Source organism: Parasteatoda tepidariorum, chromosome 5, assembly GCF_043381705.1.
Source record: "Parasteatoda tepidariorum isolate YZ-2023 chromosome 5, CAS_Ptep_4.0, whole genome shotgun sequence".
Lineage (NCBI taxonomy): Eukaryota > Metazoa > Arthropoda > Arachnida > Araneae > Theridiidae > Parasteatoda > Parasteatoda tepidariorum.
In genome coordinates, this window is record NC_092208.1 from 19,328,440 (window position 1) to 19,350,213 (window position 21,774).

General features: G+C 27.3%; 1 long non-coding RNA gene across 1 annotated transcript; it reads right to left on the reverse strand.

The window, feature by feature from the left end:
• Positions 1–15,837: 15,837 nt before the first annotated feature.
• LOC139425582 (uncharacterized) lies at positions 15,838–21,472 on the reverse strand. The gene is made up of 2 exons (XR_011636785.1): positions 21,292–21,472; positions 15,838–16,136 (listed from the first exon to the last, which is right to left on the reverse strand). It is a non-coding gene; the product is annotated as an uncharacterized lncRNA (long non-coding RNA).
• Positions 21,473–21,774: the final 302 nt, after the last annotated feature.

The window sequence follows — 21,774 nt, forward strand, 5'->3', positions numbered from 1 at the left end:
TCGCTAAGCAACTCGCCAAACTTTGTTGCATTATTCTAAAATGTAAAATACAAAATAGAGATTGCGTTTTTTTTTATTTTTTAAATTTCATTCTTTCTCTTAAATTTTAACTTCTGCTAGTTGTAAAACCATGTGTTAAATTATTAGATTTTTTTACCCGTTTTCTTTTTGAAATGATTATTTTTTCTTCCTTAAGAATTCTTTTAGTTTTTGAAAAGCTAATCTTGGAAACATTAACAAATTAAAAAACTCTGAAAACATGTGGGGCAAATACTTACATTGTCTCCCACAAATTTACCCATTTTACGGTAATTAATTTTAGAAAGAAGTAGAAATATAGTGTATAAGGAAGAGTTCTTAAATATATTTATTTCACAATCCAAACTGCACCACATTCCACAATTCCTTTCCTTTTTTTAAAACAGTTTTTACATTCATACCCTCATTCTTTTGGTGCATTATGATATGGTGCATTATGATATGGTGCATTATGATATAATATTTTATCTTTAATAATTCAAAGTTGAAACATAATTAACTATTGATACTTCACTTTTCTCTAATGGGAGTAAGTATATAAGCTCACCTTACTAATTTTTCAACATAGTTTCATTTTAAAAAGAGCAAATAATTTTTAATAAATATAATTTAGAATTTCTAAAACAAATGAATTTCTGTCCAATCATAAAAACTACGAAACAAATTACACCGCCTATCTTTCTTTAGTGTATAGAAAAGTCCTAGAACTTTAATAAAAATATTTATCAGATTTAAAATAAGTTTCTGAGATATACCCGAATGCTTGATTTCAAATTAATGATATTCAATTTCCTTTATTCTATTATTAATGTGTTGGTAATATTTTATCATGATTGTTATTTTTTTACTTTTATTTCAGATATTTTGTAGAACCCTACAAGATTTGTCTGATGCAGGAGTAAAGAGATGTAACATTGCTTTTATGATTGAAATTAAAGAATTTTAAAAAAGTAAATGAATAATTGACTAAATGTTCCACTTGATATTAAATGTTTTACTTTTTAAATTGATTCTTATATTTTTTTTTAATGCGAAGTCATTTAAAGCCTATTACAAGAAATAGAGTACAAAAATAAAGTGATCTTAATATAACTTTTTATTGTTATTATTTAATTTTAATTTATATATTGTATGTTACAATAAATTTGTTCTAAAATAAGTCGTGCAATTTTTAATTATATTATATTATACCAATAATAAATGTTTGAAATGTTCCAATAATAAACTGTAAGTATGACATTTAATTCATCAGTACCAAACTTCTTATATTTGAAAATCAATTTTTTTAAAAAAATGGTGAATTCTTAAATGTAATATTTCTGATAATAATCACAAATAATGCATTTTCAATTAATTAACTATATGACAATAACATTTTGAGACATTGTTATATTGGTAAGTCAAGCATTATTTCTTATGTATTTTTTAAGACAAAATTTAAAAAAAATTAATTTCTGTAGACCTAATAGTGGTAATGTTATAAGTATGAGCAAAAGGTACGTCAAAAAATTCCTATTTCTACACGAAACCCTCATTTCTACTAAACTATTAGTTCAAAGAATTAATTATGATTTTATTAGAATTAACGTACTGAAATTAAATTTGATGCAATGCCTTAATTGTCTAGATTGCAATGTCAGTTGCGCAAATTGGTATAAGCAAAAATTTATTTACCTTGAACACACGAAACCTCTAACAAATTTTATAACTGCTTAATTATTAAATCAGATAATTAACTCTAAAATAAAGTTATTATTTAATTATTGACTTTATGATAGCCATAACGATACCTCACTTGCCTAGAAAACAATGTTAGATACGTAAATGTAAGTAAAAAAATTTCTTTTTATATATAAAACCAAAATAAATTCAAAAATATTAGTCAATAGATTCAACGTAAAAGAAATCGGGAAAATACTAGATAACAGTCTTTTAAATCCCCTATCCTCTTAGAAATGGAATGGTGAAATGCCCCTACATCTCCATATTTTATATTCTCCGTAAATTACATCAATCATTCCCACATTGGTGATAATCATTTTCATACTATGTGGATCCACTAATGTTTAAGTGAATTGCTTAGAATTTTTAATTGTAGCCGAATAAAGATTATAAAATTCACAAAATTAGCCAATATTCTGCAACGTCTGTGATTTCCTTTTAATCCTTTAACGAACAGGATTGAGAAACTACGAGATAATAGCATCAGACGAAAAAAAATATTAACCAAAAGTTAACATAAATAATAAAATATAGTAACCAGTTACGAGCGACCGTTCGGGCAATTGCGCAGCCCTATCGGCAACTCCAAACCGATAAATTGCTTTTAGAGTTGAGGATAGAGTAGAGGTTACACTTACGGTTGCTCACATATTTCTTTCTGTGATATCCGTATTACCAACAACTGTCAAACCATACTTAGCATTTGTAATTGTAAACAGTGCCTAGGTGAAGCACATAAAAGTTTTCAATTTTGTTCTAAAAATACAAGGCACTGTATACAATGCATCCATTTAGTACGTTATTTGTAACATATATTCCTAAATAAAATAAAATGAAGAATTAATAAATAATACATTTTCAAAATTATTCACAGATTCTTCATTGAAATTAAATATTTAGGGAGCGTTTCAATGTTTTCAATAGTTTCTGCTTTTAAAAATGTTCCCAAACTTATAATTACACTGTGGAACAAACTATGTGCTGTATTTTTACAAATGCTTGCGAATTCAGTAGTGTGGATTTCAAATCTGAAAATAGTTTCGGTGCTTAAGATATAGATTTTTTAAGAATGGTATTTTTAGGCCATTTTATGTCAAATTTCGCAAGTTTTAAAAATATATACATAACTGAGGATTGCGTAAATATTACTACAGATGGGTCTATAGGAATTTGGGCACAACTATAAGATTATATTTTCATAAGAAACTATTGCCTGAAAAGTCGTCGCACACAGCTAGGGGTACCTATTATGACCTTTTCAGAAGCGCACGGAGAAACATTTCAAACGTAGCGCCCCTAGATGCGTATGATGACATTTCCAGGCGTGGGTTCCTATGCAGTTTAGATCTTGATAGTGTTTCCTAACACCCCTAAATATAATGCGATATTAATTTGACCCCCTGTTGTACATAACGTTTTCTAACTTGTACATTTCTGTTAAAAAAATGGACTAAAAATGTCATCTGAAAGAAAATAATAATAAAAAAAAAGAACGGTAGCTAGAGAGAAGAAACCGATTACGAATTTAAATCAGAGACGTTAAAATATCCACGATACGTTAAATAATCTAATTCAAAAAAATGGTTTTTCATTGATATTTATACTTTTTAAAATAAAAATTTTCAGTAAAATTTGACTCTACAAAAAATAGTTCTTTACTATATAACTGTCTGCATAGAAATAATATATTCCACTAATTCATAGTTTTTAACATCAATATTATTTAATTAAAAATGCTACAGATATAAAGAAAAATATTTGTCGTGAATGTCTGTAAAAATGTGGTTCAATGTTTACGGTTTGCATTGTTAATCTATGCTAATATATATACTTCATGTAAGATTCAATTGAATTTCATGCAAATAAATAAATTCCTTAAATCAAATGGCGAAGACATTAACAATTCTCAAAGACTAGTTTCTTTAAGTTTAACACTTCAAATTTATATAGTGTTAAAAGCTAATTTTTTAAAGTAAGATATAAAGATAATATTTTTTTCTACATAAATTCCTGCTTTTATGTATTAGAAAATTTAAAGACGCTAATTTTCTTTTTCAAAAGTCAGAGTTATTTTTTCTTTTACAGGTCTCTGACATTCTTTAACCTTAACAAAGTAAATACTCTGAAAGAAGAGGATAATTATCATTAATAGTTTTTATCCTCTTTCGTTTTTCTGACAAAATTGCATTCTGAACAGAGCTGAATGTTCCAGCAATTAACAAATATTTGAATTTAAAGTGTTCAAATATTTGATCTTGCTTTGTGTTACGTTCCTATTTACTTTGAAACATTTCGAAGTAATGTAAAAAGAATTTTGGAATTCTTTTCAAATATTTTAAACAATGATTCAGAGTAAAAGCAAAAGAAGCATAAAATTGGATTTTCTATTTAAATAATAAGTGAAATTCGGATGTATTTTGCATTTGATTAAAAGTCAAACACAAATAAAATTTGGTTTTATCATTTTTTATCACAAAATTTTCGTAGCTTGAGTTAAAAATATATAAAGGATTTCATTTTAAACAAATAATTTTTTATAGTATAAATCTTCTAATTGATGAATGTATAAAAAATAAAGGATCACAAAAACAAAAAATAAAATAATTTTCTTGTGCATTCAATGAATGATGATTAACATCTGCATTCTAAATAATGTTGTAAATTGTAGTTAAAACAAAATATTTGTAAAAAAAATAGATCTGCACAAATAACATTATCATTTAAAAGTGCATATCTGACCACTCACGGGCTTCAAAAAAATATGAGCCTCTTTAATGTTAATGAATAGTAATTCGAAACTTGGAAAATTTTCAATAAGGGATATTAAAAAAAGAACATTTTTCTGAATTTTTTTTTTAAAAATATGAATATAATATAAAAAAATATTGAGAAATTATTGATATTACTTTTAAAAGATTGTGCAGTTCCAAATACTTTAATTACTGTTTAATTTTTTATCCATTAGTATACATGGTGTTCCTTAAAGACTGTTTTTAATATTACTTATATATATATATATATATAGCACAACAAATAAATACAAAAAGGAAGAAAGAAATGAATAAATTAACAAGTTTTATTAACTTTATTTACTGAGCATAAGCTGCAAGTATAAACAAATCAGAAAATGAGTTAAAAATACAAAGAAAATATGGGCAAAATTTCAAAATGATGACAGAAGAAGATGAAAATTATTGAAAGAAAATAACATAGAGAAATAAATAAATAAAGTTTAAAAAAAATTTATATAAATTTGGGAAAAAAAGATATAAATTCTCCTCTTCAGCTCACACAATTATGTGCACAAAAATGAGTGCTCTCTAATATAGTATCAATATAGCCAAAGAAAATATATCAATACAATAAATAGTGCGAGAAGCACTTAAAAAACTGATACGAAACATAATACATTAAGTAATAAATCACACGCAAAAAGCAGAAATTAAGCTTAAGGGAAAAACAGGTTAAAGACAACAAAACAAAGAACGAAATTTATGAAGTGAGTAACGAATTCAAATAAACTCATTTTATAAAGGAAAAATTGTACGGGAACACGTACGGGGAAAATTTCAAGAATGATTCGAAATATTTATATTGAATTATTATGAGCCTAAAGAGAGGGATTTTGTTTTATAACGCGTTCTTACTGCAGTACTGAAGTGCGTTTAAGTTTAATTTGTTTGTTACATGGATTGGCCTGAAAATGGATGTGCGCAAATTAATATTATACCGTATAATTTCAAGAAGTTCATAATTAATAAAGACTGTTATAGTTAATCTATCGTGTGAGCTGATAAAGAGATTATGTCTTTTTCTTCCCAAATTTTCAAGAAAATATTCTGTATAATTTTATTTTATGTTTTCTCCATATTTGAACCAATATTTGAACTATATATATATATATANTATATATATATATCAAATATATAAAGCCGAAATATAAAGCCTGCAATAATATATTGTACATATAGATGTTATTACAGGCTTTATATTTTGGACAATATTTCTTTTCCTTCGTAAATAAATTAGATTTCCTATCTCTGGCAAAAAAATATTAAACATTAAAAATTAGAAGTATGCAATCTGTTGTGAAAAAAAAATTTAAAAAACAGTAAAAGCCGTTTTATATCTATATTTTTGTCCAGTGAAAAAATAATTGTTTCATTTTATAATATTCACTTCGATGATAAATATCAAATAAAGTGTGTCAGAAGAAATTGAATGCATATCAAAGATAAAAATAAAGAAAGGAAATAGTTGTTTCGCCTAATTCTTAGGAAATATCTTGGGAAATTTGTATGATGGACAATTCAAAAGCAAAGTTCTTTTTTCAATGATATTCTATACCGTCATCCACTTTACGTGGCTTCATACTTCAATCGTTTTATTCCTCTTACTATAACAAGTATAAAATGACGACAGCAAATTTCTTCCCTCTTTTGTATTGATAAGATATGCTCGTTGTTGAAATATCTCCACGCAACATCTGGGCACTTTTACCCTCCTAGCATATGCATGAGATTTGTACCCGGGCGCACAAAGAACTCTGACATGAATTGTCACCTTTCTCTTGGGCCCACACCCTTTCACAACTTGAACAGAATTTCAAAATAATAAGGGACGAAATAAATAAAGTGGATTTTCCTTGAATTTGTAATATGCATATTTTTTTCATTCTATTTGTGAAACAGTATATGATAGGCTTTAGTATCGGTTTCGTATTTTGATTAAGAGACTTCGGAGTTGAATAAAATCTGAAATAATTTGTTTTTTAAAAATTAGATTTTCAGCCTCTAATTAAAAATAAAGATATGCAACCAGTTATTTAATGAAAAAAAATGCAATAAGTCATAACAATAACATGTTCTTGCCCACTGAAAAAAAAATTTTCTTTCTTTGCAATATACTCTTCGACTAATGAATATCAAATAAAGTGTCAGAAAAAACCGGATGTAAGTTAAAGATAAAAAAAAGAGTTGTTTTGCCTAATTCTTAGGAAATATCTAGGGAAATTTACATGATGGACAATTCAAAAGCAAAGTTCTTTTATCGATGATATTCTATACCGTCATCCATTTTACGTGGCTTCATACTTCAATCGTTTTATTCCACTTACTATAACAAGTATAAAATGACGCCAGCGAATTTCTTCCCTCTTTTGTATTGATAAGATATGCTCGTTGTTGAAATATCCCCACGCAACATCTGGGCACTTATACCCTCCTAGCATATGCATGAGATTTGTACCCAGACAAACTAAGGACTCTCACATGAATTGTCACCTTTCTCTTGGGCCCACACCCTTTCACAATGTAAGCTGAATCTCAAAATAATAAGAGACCAAATAAATAGATAAAGTGAATTTTCTGTGACTTTGCAACATACAAATTTTCCTTTTTCTATTTGTGAAACAGTATATGATATGATTTAGTACCAACTTCGTATTTTGAATGAGTAATTTCAAAATTTTATAAAAATCTGAAATATTTTTTTCTTCACAAAAATTAGATTTTCTGCAGCTGATAAAAAATGAAAACATAAAACCTATTCCTTGAAAAAAACATTTACATTTAAGTTTTCTTTTGATTTATTTTTGGGAATTCCTTTTTTGCGAATAAAACCGCATTTGTTAAGCATGAAGCCATGCTTAAACAATCATAACATGTTTCCAACTATTTAATAATTACTTTTATAATTAATCCTGGAACCTAATTATAAATAAATAATTTAAAATTAGGTTCCACGTAAATTAGTCATCACGTAAAGTTAATCACATGAGAGAAGAAATTAAATTCCCAGAATTGACATTATTTTCTTAAATCTTTACACATTTGTGTAGGATTTGAAAACCATGATGTAAGAAAAAAATTTATATATACCATAGAAATTATATTAATGCATATGTGAAAAATAAATTGTGTTAAAAATTATTCATAATTCAGGAAAAGATATTTATTAATCATTATAATTTTTTAGCCATAACTATTCAAATGTTTCATACGCAATAACTATTTAAAAAGTAAAACTTTCAAAATGTTACCTTAAAATATTTAATTTTTAATAAATGATGTAATCTACGTTATTATCCATTAGAGTACTTTTTTGGAATTGCTAAATCAAATTTGTGAAAAGAATAATCAGTATATTTTATTGAATATAATTGAACCAATTTCCTTTTCAAATATCAGATAAAACAATATTTCTTAATAAATTTAGTCAATTACAGATTTTTGCACCTCGCTGCGTTTTCTAAATAAATTACGAACTCAAGTCTTGTGATCAAATAAAGATGACATTTATTCATAGAGAAAACGTATTATTATTTAAATCAAAAATATAAGCATGAATACATTCTATGAGTTACTTGTAATACATAGAGAAGCAAAGTATTGTCAAACTACCAGAAGTTTTAACAAATTTTATCGCGCTTCTGGTTTATACAATAAGGTTATTTGAGAGAATACACCCACTTTAAAAATATTTCGAATTGTAAAAACCTACATTTTCATGGAGATTTTTAGGATTCAAAATTAATTTAACACTTCCATAGTTATTTATAGTACTCAAAGTGCAGATATTTTTTTCTTTTTTTAGTTTACATTGATCTATAATAATAGCTTTTTGATGCCGCATTGGAATAGTTTTTTTTAAAAGTACAAGGTAGCTGTAGCTTTGATATTTGATGGGATTTCTCTATAATTTAGTCATATCGTCACAATTATTGAAATTCATTTTGCCCCAAAAGAGTACACACGTTTTAGGTATGTAAAAAGATGCCTGTTAAATTAGCCCAATGGCAGAAAGATTTCTTTCCGATAAAGACTACGCCAATTAGTTAATAACGGCATATTCTACCAAGGTTCTTCTGTCTTTTTCTAGATATATCATACTGATCAAAAAATAGTTGGTCTTTAATTCTCCAGCAAGCCAGAAAGTAAATTAAAATTTTATTATATTTTTCCCCTTCTTCTGAGAAAATTTTTATCGTAAGAAATTTTCAATGACAAGAGCTGTTTATTGCATTTTAATAGTTTCCCTGCTATAAAATACAAATTAGAATTTTTTAAAAAAATGTACACTTTCTTGGATAGTGGGACACGGTATTTTTACATAAGTTCATTGCGAGCTCATATCTATAAATAATCAGAACAGTTGATATTGACAATTTTGTAATGAAATTGCGAGGGACTGGAGGGTAGAAGAATATTTCCCTTGAAAAAAAGGAAAATTGTACAGTGCTAATTGTGCATCTAATAACGAGGAGCGTGCTAGAATAAAATAAAGATAAGCAACGAGGAAGATGAAACAGTGCTTATATGCACTCATATCACTATTGCGGTCATTCTGACAGCAGTGGTTGCTCTAGGTAAATCATCAATTTATACGCTCATTATATATTCAAAAGAAAATTGTACTATAATGCTTTTGGAGATTTCAAAAAGTTAGGAAATGCAGCAAAAGTTAAATAACCTTGCATAATTATTTAAGAAGTTGATTTGCGCTCCTAATCATCACAAAATTGATTCGCGATTAAAATGACCTCTTCGTCGCTCTAGTGTTAAATACTGTATATTTTTGTTTTATTTACCAATATCGTTTTTTTTAGAAATATTACTACCATGCAGCCCGGTAATTTTACCAGAATATTTTTTTCTTTGCGTACAGAAAAAAAAATATTTTAATTGTTTGATTTAATACTAATATAATTATAACTTAGAAAAAAAAACTTTAGAAATAGGAAAAAAAGAAAATTATTTTTCCTCTCTTTTGTGAGTATTTATTAGTAAATTTGCTTGGGATTCGAAAGCTTGATTTAAATAAATACCTACGGAATACATTGCAAATAGTTTTTGAAATGAAACATAATTAAATCTAGACATTAGTATAACTATATGTCTGAAATATAAACAAGCCCCATTCTTTCTAATGAAATTCCATTCTCATTAAAATGATTGAAAAACTGAGAAGTTAAAAGGAATAATTTTACTAAACTGAGAAAATAATATTGAAATTTTACTAATTTAAAAATGATTAGAAGAATAAATTGCAGTGAAATGTAAATTTCGTAAAAGCGAGTTGGGTAATTACTTAGAGAGTATTTAATTAGTTAAATAATCAATTCATCAATTATATTAAATAAAATTTAGATTATATTATTATATTTATATTATTAGAGAAAATGACGTTAAATATAGTTAGATTTTTATTTTTAAAACAACCAATTCATTTAAAATATTTGCTTTATAATTAATCATGAGTTCTTTTTACTGTTGAATCATAAGAATCTGAAAAAGATGAACAAAAAAATTCTGTTAGATTTCAATGAAATCACCTATAGATTGCATCGGAACAAGTCATGTTAAACGCTTGTTAACTTTTTTCTCTGCACAGTTTACGATAATTTCCACTGCATTTTACTATACGGATTTTATTTCAGGTATTAGTAACTACCCACCATGTGTATGTCCTAGTGCATACGGTGAATTTCGAATCTACATATGATCGAATTGTTTTATATATTTATTATAAGTTCAAAATGTAGAGAAAACATGGAAAAAATTACAGAGCAATGAAGAAAGGGGGGAAACGAAAAAATAATAATATAAATTACCAGAAACCGGAAAGAAAAAAAAATCCGAAGAAAAGGAAAAAAAGGAATAAAAATCCGGAAAATAAAAGATATAATCTTTTCATCAGCTCACACGATTATATCTGCAAAAAGGAGTGCTTTCTAATATTGAATCAATATAGCCAAAGCAAAATATCTCAATACAAAAGTGTGAGAAGCACTCAAAAAAATTTTTACAAAAAAATTACAAAAAATAAAATAGAACACAATAAGAGAAAATATCACGAAAAAACAGAAAATAAAATATAAAGAAAAAACTGAATAAAACATTAAACAAAATCTATAAAGCGAGCAGCGAATTCAAATGAAGTTACATGAACGGGGAATTTGTCAATAATGATTTAAAATATTTTCGAAACAGGATAGCCAGATTGCAACATTTGAAACCAAAACCGCAAATTGAGGTAAAAGAGCAAATAGAGGGACTTCGTATTAAAGTGCGTTCTTAGTGCACTACTGAAGTTCGTTTGATTTGTTAGTTGCCAAGGATGGGCCCGAAAAGGGTGCGCAAGGTAATATTATACTGGATAATTTAAAGAAGTTGACAATTAATAATTTTTGAAAATTAACACTTTTTTAAGAAAAAATAATAAAATAGAAGAGAGAAAGAAATAAGAATTACCTGTTTTGCACATAATTTTAGCCACGGATTTGCCTGCACTGGATTTGCACATGGTAAAAATTATACAAGTCAACAAAGTAATTTTTTTTAGTAAATTTATTTACAATAAGATAGAATTAACTCAATGATTTTACATAGAATTTAATCACTTTAGTTGGGTATCCATTGTTTTTTTAATCAAATTTTGAATGAGTTTATCTATTTGTTTTTTGGATAAATAAATATTACTACATATTCTTTTAATTTTATTCATTTCATTAATTGTGGTATTTACATAGATGCTCCTAGAAACATTAGAATTCCAAGTAATTAGTTTAAAACAGTATAAAGTAATAATAAAAATAAACAGATGAACTCTTTCAAAATTTGATAAAAAACAATGGATATCCAACTAAAGTAATTGAATTCTGTGTAAAATCATTGAGTTAATTGTATATTATTGCAAATAAATTTACTAAAAAAATACTTTGTTGACTAGTATAATTTTTACCATGTGCAAATCCATTGCAGGCAAATCCGTGGCTAAAATTAAGTGCAAAACAGGCAATTCTTATTTCGTTCTGATTTATTTTACTTTTCTTAGAAAAGTGTTAATTGTCTAAAATTATTAATTGTCAGCTTCTTTAAATTATCCTGTATAATATTACCATGCGCACATCCATTTTCGGGCCCATCCTTGTTTACTAACAAATCAAACGCATTTCAGTACTGAAGTAAGGACGCACTTTAATACAAAACCCTATATTTACGCTTTTACCACAATTTGCGGTTTTGGTTTCATATTTTGCAAAATGGCAATCTTGTTTCGAAAATACTTTAAATCATTCTTGAAAAATTTCCCGTTCATGTAAGTTCATTTGAATTCGCTGCTCCCTTTATAGATTTTGTTTCATGTTTTATTCTGTTTTCTCTTTATATTTTATTTTCTAAGATATATTTTCACTTATTGTGTTCTAGTTTATTTGTCGTAATTTTTATGTAAATATTTTTTGAGTGCTTCTCACACTATTCTATTGATATATTTCGCTTTAGATACATTGATACAATATTAGAAAGCACTCCTTTTTGCGAATATAATTGTGTGAGCTGATGAAAAGATTATATCTTTTATTTTCTGGAATTTTATTAACTTTTTAAATTTTTTTCGGTTTTTTTTTCTTTCCAGTTTCTTGTTATTTATATTATTATTTTTATTTTCCGCTCTGTTTCATTGTTCTGTAATTTTATAATATAAACCTACGTGTATATATATATACAGTATATACAGTATATATATACAGTATATATATAAACCTACGTGTAAATTTATTCTATATATCCTTGCATAGAATATTCTTTTCGAATACTTTTTTTCGGAGTTTAAAAGTTGACCTCTGAAACTCATTGACACATTTTTCTAATAAATTCGTGGGACTAATTTCACTATTAATTAGAAATACGAAATTTTTCATTAGCTTTCTCGAACAATATAAAAGCTTTTCTTCCATAAATCGATACACTGAAAGCACAAGAAAGTGTGCCCATGACGAATTCTCCTAACGACGATTTGTATCTTTTTCGAACTCTACTTGTTACGAATTATGCAAACGACGAATTAGGCTTTCGACGAATCGTGCCCACGATGAATTGTCCATGTGACGATTTGTGAAAACGATGGCCTGTATGGCAAATTGAACTCACAACATATTGGACCGTGACAAATTGTCACTGAACCGGTTACTTTAAAGGTTTAATTACGGATATGTGAAAAGAATAATAAATGGTAGAAATTGAAGAAGATTTCAGATAAATTATATTTCTGTTATGTACCTTAATATAGTTAAGAACAAAAAACATAGTTATTTAAAAAATATGTATTGCTGAGGATTCTAAGAAACAGTTCGTCGCTTAAGCTTATTTATTTTTTAATTTTTTAATTTTTATTTTCTATAAAAGTGAAGTTACATTAACATATTTTCTTCAAGCAATCTTAATTTAAGAGGAAAAAAGTATAGGAGCATATCTCAGGGTTGATCAAGCTTTGTCAAAACTGAATACAGTATAATAAAAGTACTATTCATATTTTAAACCATCTTGTCTTCGTGTTTTCTTATTTTAAAATTTTTTGTATGCATGGAAATATTAGGCTTCTCTTAGATACATTATAATTTTTTTCAAAAATAAAAATGAAAGCAAAGTGGGATAAATTGAAATGATATTTCAAAAGCCTATTTCAAGTCCTCGTATTGAAATTAATACTCATCTCGCACAAGGAGGAAATGTTATTCTCACATCCATATTGAAATTGTTGCATAATGGTGTAAATAAAAGTTTAAAATAAGAATGAAATCTAATGTTTTATTTATGAGTTACTTTATTAAGTTATATTGCATTTTTTAAATATAGTGTCCACATCGCATAATGTCCGTATTTAATTACAAATCTTCGATACTTTTAAATGTTGAATAATTTCAACGTATTCGAAATTTAATTCATGTGAAAAACATGACAGTCGCTTAAAATGTCGCTGGATTATGTTGAAATATAGGGGTACAGTAATTCTTTTTCTGTCAAATTTTATTACGCTATTTTACATTGCTTTATTAAACTTTTATTATTTTTAATATTCAAACTTGATAACTTTATGCATTTAAATTTTACTTAATGCATGCAAATTTTATTTGTATTTTTATTGCTTTTCATTAAATTTATTAACTTTTTCTTAGAAATATATAGGGGTGAGGGGTGGGGCTTCTGTTGACATGGTGCAAAAATTATAAAATTTTTCTAGAATAATATTTTTATTTATTGATCAATTCTCTTCTGTGAGATATCGTTAATTGGAAAAACTGGCGTTAACTTACATGTGCATTTGCATAGTTACACTGTGATTACTTTGGTAAAAATCTGTTAAAGTATGCTTTCAATATGCAATATTTCCATGAGCTGGATGCTTTGGTAGAAATTTGTAAGAGTATGTATTTAAGGTGCAATACTTCAATGTGAATTTGCATAATCACACAATGAATACTTTAGTAGAAATTTGTAAGAGTATGTTTTTAAGGTGCAGTTCGTCTATGTGCATTTACGTAATCATCACACACTGTGAATGCTTTGGTAGAAATGTGGAAAGCAAAGGCTCTTAATGTGTATAAGTAACTGACATTATTCATTATTAAAATATTTTTTGATTTTCAAAAAGAGTGATAATATATTATAAGGTGATAGTATGTTATAAATAATAATGTTTTCTTACCTATTTCAATATTAACTTTTGCTCTGTAAATTTTCTATGAATCAGCATTAGGCATAAGAAAACGTATGTTGATTGGGCTAGCGAGTACATGCTTTGAGTGGATTTTTTCATTGATAAATTACAAACTTTAATTTTTTCCCTTTTTAAATTAAATTATATCAAATTGATGCAAATAAATGGAAAATTGTTAGCAACAATAATAATTAGAGTTAACGACTTTGCGCTAGTCAAGTTTCTTTTCAATTAAAAAAACAGGCGCGTTATTCCGGTAGAGTGGGAGTTGCTTATAGATTTGAAGATTATGGTGTTAAATTTTCTTACGAAAGATAGATATAGTTATTCTAATCATGAACCTTTCATTTCTCATGAAAAAAGAAGTTTTTTCCTGAAATTTCATGGAAAAAAAACATTAACAAGCTTCTATCGCCTGTGTCTGGGGCCATTACCAAGACTGCATCTTAATGTGCATTTAAAATTGGCATTCAAAATTTTTTTTAATGAAAATCAGAAAAAAAATTTAAATATTTATTAAATTAACCTAATTGAATAATAATTTTGATGCAAATTTGCATTCAAAATGTCGTTCTCATTACCATGATATGCTCTTTTATAGAATAGTTTTTTAAATATTTTACATCAATACTTTTGTACAGTAAGTTTTCGATTGAAATTCTTTTAATTTAAGGTTGAGGTATGTATTTCTGAGTTGTAATAAATGACAACTTAGCAAGTTGTCAAGATTGTCCACACTAGCCCCGAATTCTCAGAAATTAAAGTCAAACTTTTGATGTTTCAGCAATCTTTGACCAGCATTTTGTTAATTTTGGGAATCATTTCGTTACGAAATTATGTGATTTATTACGAAACTCGAGCCTTCTGGGAAAATTTTTCCTCAACAAAAACCTCATCGTCATGCATTGTGGGAGATTGTTAATTTGAATGACGAAACTAGAATAAAGGCTAGACATTCAAAAGTGAATTGACGAATAAAGCTGACCCGACTAAATGATGGTCAAGGAGTTGGCATCGTACCTCGTTTGTCTCGAGTTAATCCAGGTACGGGCATGGGTGTAAATTATCTCTCTGTTCTACCTGTCTTTCTCGTGTTGTATAACCGATATGGTGCCTACGTTAAGTGATTATTACCGTTACAGTGATTATTACCAAAGCTAAACTACATAAGGCATTGAGAAGTTTTTTCTCCGGCATAAGAATAGAATAGTCATTAATTTTTTTGCTCGAAGAATAAACCTGAAAACGATGTCGTCAAAAACAGAGAAAGTTTCGTGATATTTGATTATCCTCATTTTGCATTGCACTATGCGGGGCTAGCGTGGACAAAATCAACCTTATAAAGAAATAGGGAAGAACTAAAGAACTATTGAAGTTCAGATACAAAAAATAATGCCCAAAATATTGTTCCAAAAATACTTTACGGTTTAAAAATTATATTTAATAATGCTTATTGACAAGTTTGAAAAAATGTCCCCACTAGCCAGCATCTCCTCTATAATGTAATATTAATGGAATATATTGTATTTTTTGTTTATTTTCCATCTTTAAAAGGATTTTGAGACAGAGAAAAAAATATAAGGTTCATAATACTTCTTTATTTGAATGCAAAACAAACTTCCTCCTTGGATACGTTGAAATCCTCTTTTATAGAACCTATTTCAAATCTGTGATGAAGAAAAATCTCGTAAATACCTCATGGAGAGCTTCTTATTGGTAGAGAATACTGTTAGAGACCATCCATCACTGTCCTAAGTTTTGTCGTCATTGAAACCATCCGTCATCGACAGAGTATCCTTCAGTGGACAATGGAAGCTTCAACATTGGCCCCACTTGGGAAATAAAATTCCTGTGTCACGTCAATCAGTCATTTATCCCTAAAGGAAGATCTAAACAATCACATATTTAATCTTATAAATAATATCTTCATATAACAAGTGTCAGCTTGTTCATTATTATGTAAACATTAAAGACATTTTCATAACCTTTTCTGAAAATTATGATGCACATTATTCAAGGGACAATTACTCAAAATTTGTTGTGAGGTTCAGAAATGTTTGCCTTTTGGGTATAAATTTTTAATTTGTTTTCAACCAGTTAAATTTAAAGTCAGATGGCACTTTATTATATTTTAAGTGATTTTTTTTCTAACAGTTTTAAAGTAAAGTTCAAATATATAATTGAAAGGAAAGGTTGTAATAATAATTAAAAGTTAAATTTAAATTTTACATTTTGATATATATATATATATATATATAGTTAAGCTAACTGATAAAATTACTTACTCTTTCATTTATAGGAGCTAAAGAAAAACATATGCAAATAAATTTGTATAACCTATCACGTTTTTTTAATGAGAAAGACTCATTGATGCTTGAAATTACAGCAGTTTACTTTGCTGATACAATCTTNATATATATATAGTACAATTCTAGTTCTTCTTTCTCAATATACCTTGTGTAAATTTGTTTTAAGACCTTTTTTTTCGTTGCTTATTTCCAATATTTCGCGTTTTACTAAAATTTACAAACAATTTTGGAATATTCATTACATTTCCCAATTCTTAAGAATATTGGTACATAGTCTTTAAATAACAAGATGTCTGAATAAAAATATCTAGTTTTAAAACTGTTATGTTTAAATATCTAGTTTTAAAACTGAATTATTATTATGTTAAAAATGAGATATATGTTAAGAGTTTTTAAATAAATTTAAAACTTATTGTCACATTGTGAAAATTTTATATTTGCTTGAAATTTTAAAATGTTTAACGGTTTTGAATTGCTAAAAAATTGAAAAATAAATTGCTCCTTGAATTATAATTTTAAGCCTTTTACATTGATAAATATTTTATTAATTAGCTGAATGACAGTGACGCAAGAGCTGAATAACAAAGCAGATATACTTTTTGTTAAGTTTGTATAGATTCATAAAAATTATTATGTTATGTATTACCTCTTAAATCATTCTACTTATGATATATTAGGGATTAGCAACCTATAATTAAGAGAATTTAAATAAGTGACTTTAATTAGAGAATTTTAAAGAGAATATAAGTTCCCTTTTTTTTATCTTTGCCTTGTAATCTTAAAATATTTTATGCATAAATAATCTTTAGGTAAAATTTCCTACAACGAAGCTCAAGAAACATTCTTAATTGGATGTTATTTCAGTGTATTAACTGATGTAAAAGGATATTTCCTTTCCAAAAGTCCTAACGATTTGAATTCAGAGAATGCTCATTAAGATAAGATTCTCGATTTGTATCCTTTATTCATTTTTACCTCTCTTTGTGTCGAAGTTATTTTAAAGCGGACTTCGAAAATGCATCATCAAATATGAATAAATCTATATAACGGATTTCAAATATATACTGTTGCCAAATAAAGAAGGAATGATTTTTTTATTACATTTGATAGATTAGTAAGCAAGGAAATATATTGAAAATTTGGAAAGTCTCTAAATTTATCAATTTTTGTAAAAGACAATCTTGACTTTTGCTGATTTCACTGAACAGCGTTTTTTCTATTCAGTATTTTTCAACAATGTCACTTTTGTTTGTTTATTCTTTTTTTTTCAGAAGTGTTAAATTACGGCAATATAGATATTTAGATTAATACAAATGTGCATTATTTATTTATAGTTATATTACACATATTTAATTACTAATTTCCTAATGTATCATTTGATTAACAACTATATATTGATTCTTGATTTCAAGCATGACAAAAATAATGGAAAAAAGACGAAATTAACAAGTTAGTAAATTGGCAAATTAGTGAATAAATTTATTACTTAACTTGATAATGAATTATGCAATGAATTGATGAATTAATGAGAAGAAGTACAAGCAAGTGGGAAATAAATTAAATAATTATTTTTAAGAAATAATAATTTTTTTCTTGAAATATATTACATTTTGCTTCGTGAACGAGGAATGAAAAAAATTATATTATAGTCAATAGTTTTACGAAATATAGTGATATTTCATAAAATTTATTCAATGAAATAAAAATTATAGAGGCATTTGTTTCTTTGTGATCAAAATTCGCAGCTCAATCAGTGTCATGCTTGATAAAAACCATTGGTTGCAGATTGAACCAGTGACTAGTACTCGTTCACTTTGGCTTCGACGTTTTATCACACTTACGCAGACGCTGGGCTTTTTTGAGCTTATAAAAAATATTGAAATACCGCGGGGAAAGATATGGGCAATATGTTGGCTCCGTGCCGTGGTGGCTCAAGGGGCAGAACGGTCACATCCCAAAGAGGTGATCCGGGTTCTAATCCCTGTTATGGCTGGTTGATTCGAATTCCGCACCCGGCTCGCAACGACAACAATGCTGACATGAAAGATCCTCAGTGGTAGACGGATCATGAGTTAAAGTCCTCCTTCCATCAGGCTAAACGTGAGAAATTTTCGAGGTTTTCCCTTCAATGTTACGCAAATGTGGTTAGTTCCATTAAAGAGTCCTCCACGGAAGAGAATTTATCCCAATACTCGATCCGGGAGTTTCTTTGCATTCTGAATTGGATTCAAAATTACAAGGTTACGGAGTTGAACATTAGTTGTCAAAATCCCGAAATTGGATCGGCTATTCATTGTCAGTTATAAATATAAAACATACGTTGTTACTTCGAACTTACATTTCTTCGGAAATCATTTCTTTACCTTTATTTAGAATTTTTGATGTGGAATTTTTTACAGTGTAACACAAGTTTCAAATAAATTTGCAAGGACTGCTCAAATCATATTTTAGTTAAAATAAAAACGAAAAAATTTAATACACGTAGCATTTTTAAGCAAAAGTTATAATAATACCTTTTAAATGCGCAGAAAATAAATAGCCCAAAATTTTAATAGAACGAGGAATTTATAGTAATAAAATTCACTCAAAACCTAATCAAAGGTAGGCTGTATAACAACTTTATTATAATTCATATTTACTAAAGTAATTCCACTACTTAAAAATTCAGAAAAAAAAGATTTTTAAATAATGTTGCCATTTCTTTTACCTTTCATTTTAACAGACCTTGTTAAAATATGTTTCTTTATCCGTTAAAGCATTATTTGTCGAGAAAATGTTATTTTGCAAATTTCATTAGTTGTTAAGACAAAATAAAACATATAAGGATAAATAAAATATGAAAGTCAAATATATTAAAGTCATGAACTTGTTTACACAGACATTAAGTACTTGTTATTAGAAGGTTTACAACATGAGCGTACTTACTTTTTAGATTTTATGGTAGATAAACTGAAAAGATATATCAGGAGAATAAAAAGACTGTTTAAACACACTAACTTCAGCTAAAAGCAAACTAAACAATGATTAATAACCACATAATGAGATTTTATGCACAGTAATTACTTATGTTTGCTTATGTCTAATTAGGATTTAGTGACAGTAAATAATTGAAATTTATTTCTTAAGCATCTTGAATTGTTTTATTTAAGTTTTTGAAATGTTCTTTCAGAAAGTAACAAATAATCATGAGGTATACTAAGCAAACAAAAATTCTTCGCAGTTTTACGTTAGCTTTCGTACGCCCCCGTACGTAATATTTGAAACAACTGCACAGGCTCATGTTTATTTTAGATTTCAGATGCTACGCTTCTTTACGTTATAATGGCGTGATTAACGCTACTAAGACAAAGCTACAAGCACGCTGTTCTTAGAGGTTAAATCCTTTTTTTTTTTTTGTTCAAAGCTTCGAACTTAAAATATGGGCATGGAATACAAGTTTGAAGAAATATATTGATGAAATTTAGAAATGCAAGGATTGGTTGAACGAAAACATCCTCTACGTCCATTGTAAATGCTGCTATGATTTTTTTCAGTCAAAAGTAAAATGATATTCCAATACGTTTGCGTTTTTAACTTACGAATTTTTGTGAAATCTCTTATTTTCACTTACGTAAGATTGATATTTTTTCAGGGGCACATACGCAATTATTTAAAATCTTTAGTACGGAAGTTAAGATAAATTTGTGAAGTTTCCTTATTTTCTATAAAATGTTTCCTAAAATTGAGTCTTTTAACGAAGAGTAAAGTAGCTTCTATAATTTTTCTAAAATATTAGAATTAACATATTTAATCAAACTTCAAAGATGTCCTTGTAACCAACCTAATCGCAATCATATTTGAATAGAAAAATTTTAGATATCGTTTTCAGTATTAAACTTTTAGTTGAAATTCTCAAAAATTGTAAAGTGATGAAATTCTAAATTACATGGTTTAGCGCTTCAAAATTTCCAGCATTATTCCGAAAATGTCAAAAATTTAAATATTATGAGTGGTATGAATTGAACATTGTTACTTTCTTTGAAATCTTTAAATAAATAACACGATTATCCATTTGTGAAGTTTTTGTATATATATATATATATTAATCATGAGGTATACTAANTCCTCACACTATTGTATTAATATATTTTGCTTTGGCTTTATTGATACAATATCAGAAAGCACTCTGTTTTGCGGATATAATCGTGTGGGCTGATGAAAATATTATATCTTTTTTTTTCCGGTTTTTTAAATAAAATTTCATATTTTTTTTTTAACTGTTGTTTGTTATTTTTTTACTTATTATTCCCCCCCTCTTTTTTTTCATATGTCTTTAATTTTTCTTTGTTTTATTCTTCATTTTGAACTTATCTAACGAGTTCTGTTTACTTGCAGCTTAAGCGCAATAAATGAAACTTATTGTTTTTCTTAACTTTCTTCGTGTTTTCTTGTATTTATATATATATATATATATGTTTAATTTTTCAAGGTATGATGAACTATTTAGCTCTCTTAAATATTATTCTCATAAGAAATTTTCTCACCATTTAACGCTATTGAAATATTTCATTTCAGCTTTGGGAAACAACCTTAGATTAACAATAATAATATTTATAAAAGAGAAAAAAGATATTGCTTATTCTAGCTAGAGTCCAAAACTTTTGTTAAAAATAAACGAAAGTAGATTTCTGCAAATAAACCGATTCTCAAGACATATACACCCAATACAAACAGTAATACTTACAATTTCGATAGATTTAGAAAGTAATTCCCATCGTAGCTCGAGAAGAAGGAAAGGGCCGAACCAAGTGTTGTTCAATTTCAAGCAGAAGACCTGTCCAATTTCAACAGGGATTTATAGCGTTGGAGTATCAAAAACGCCCAGTCGACCACAAAAGCTTCCAAAATACATCCTCTTCCTTTTCCTTTTCTCTAAACAGTGATGAGAAGGAGAGAGAGAGAGAGAGAGCAAACAAAAATAAAATTCTGCCTTCTATCCGGAGTAATTTAGGAACGTCTCGTAAAATCCCAAATCCTGATATATGGTGTTGAAACTCCGATTTCAATTCTTGGAAGTTTTCCTAAGGTTTTTCTTGCGGCTGACAATTTTATTTCAAAATTGATATCAACCAGTCAGAGAGATTTTTTCTTTTCATTTTACTTTTATCGAAAACTGAAGGAAGTAGTGAGTGATAAAGATAATCGTAATACTCCACGAAAATAATTT